The sequence below is a fragment of the Sinocyclocheilus grahami genome, unplaced genomic scaffold (assembly GCF_001515645.1).
Source record: "Sinocyclocheilus grahami isolate Dianchi unplaced genomic scaffold, SAMN03320097.WGS_v1.1 scaffold341.1, whole genome shotgun sequence".
Taxonomy (NCBI): Eukaryota; Metazoa; Chordata; class Actinopteri; order Cypriniformes; family Cyprinidae; genus Sinocyclocheilus; species Sinocyclocheilus grahami.
Genome location: NW_015505520.1, coordinates 794,306 through 795,423, shown reverse-complemented (window position 1 = coordinate 795,423; position 1,118 = coordinate 794,306). Strand labels below are relative to the sequence as shown.

The 1,118-nt window shown below is 45.6% G+C and overlaps 1 protein-coding gene across 1 annotated transcript in view; it reads right to left on the bottom strand.

Moving 5' to 3' along the window:
* The window catches only part of nav2a (neuron navigator 2a), a 240,161-nt gene that overhangs the window by 117,513 nt on the left and 121,530 nt on the right, over window positions 1-1,118 (bottom strand). The gene's annotated exons all lie outside the window — the stretch shown is intronic.

Genomic DNA, 1,118 nt, shown 5'->3' with positions numbered 1-1,118 from the left:
ATATATATATATATATATATATATATATATATATATATATATAGGATATACAAATCTTTAGTATATATGTTTATAAAATCACTTTATTACATGAAAAGAAGAATCAACTCAACCTAAACTCAACCTTACACTATTAACACACCCACACATATCTTTCTAACCTGTGTGTCCTCTCCACTGTCAGCAGGATGTTGGTTTTTGCCTGTTCCCCACCCGCCTTGGCTCCCGAGGTGGAGGTGAGCGCTGTTCTGCGGGGGGCTGGCGAAACAGGGCCGGGGGGCCACAGCTCGGGTGGGCACCTGTGGGATGGGGAGTGCGCTGTGGATCGGCTTCGGCAGTCCAGACTTCATGTTAGTGACCACCAGGATAGCAGGCATCTTCCCCTGGACCCAGAACCAGTCCACTGTATCTTGCCACACACTGCAGCATCCAGCGTAATTGAGATATTATTCCCAATACAGTGCCTATTGTGGTCTTCAAAAAACGTTCCACCTGTATGTTGAGCAGTCCGAGACACTATTCTAAAAGCAAATGTGAATCTGTTTAGTACTTGATTCAATTCCGTCCCAGGTTTTTCTGAAGTACATACCCCAAAACGGCAAATCCATGACCGGGAAAATCACAGCATCATGGGAAGGGCAGGAATATAGAAGAGCAGCAAATGTAAGACAGCAGCAGCAAATTGTGCTCTGCTGGTGACTGCAGGGATTTTGAATGCACTTGTCCACGATCTCTCTCTCTCTCTCTCTCAAGCAGGTGTGGCTTTAAGACAGCAGCAGTAACTAGTGGCTCCTGCCTGACACCAGTGTATAAGCACTAGCTTTCTCTCAGCTGTGCTGTGCACATTCCCATAAACACACACACATATACCCCTCCCATCGTCAGAGAGGACGTCAGAGCAAATGAGGGGTATGAAGTAGCGGAGGCTGGATATGATTAGCTTGTGTGTGTGTGTATATGTGTGTGTGTGTGTGTGTGTGTGTGTGTGTGTGTGTGTTTTGTTGAGAATGGAAGGAACTATGCATGTCTTACATGTGCGAATACTGTAGATTAGAATTGACAGCGTGTGTGTGTGTGTGTGTGTATGTGTGAGAGAGAGAGAGAGAGAGAGAGAGAGA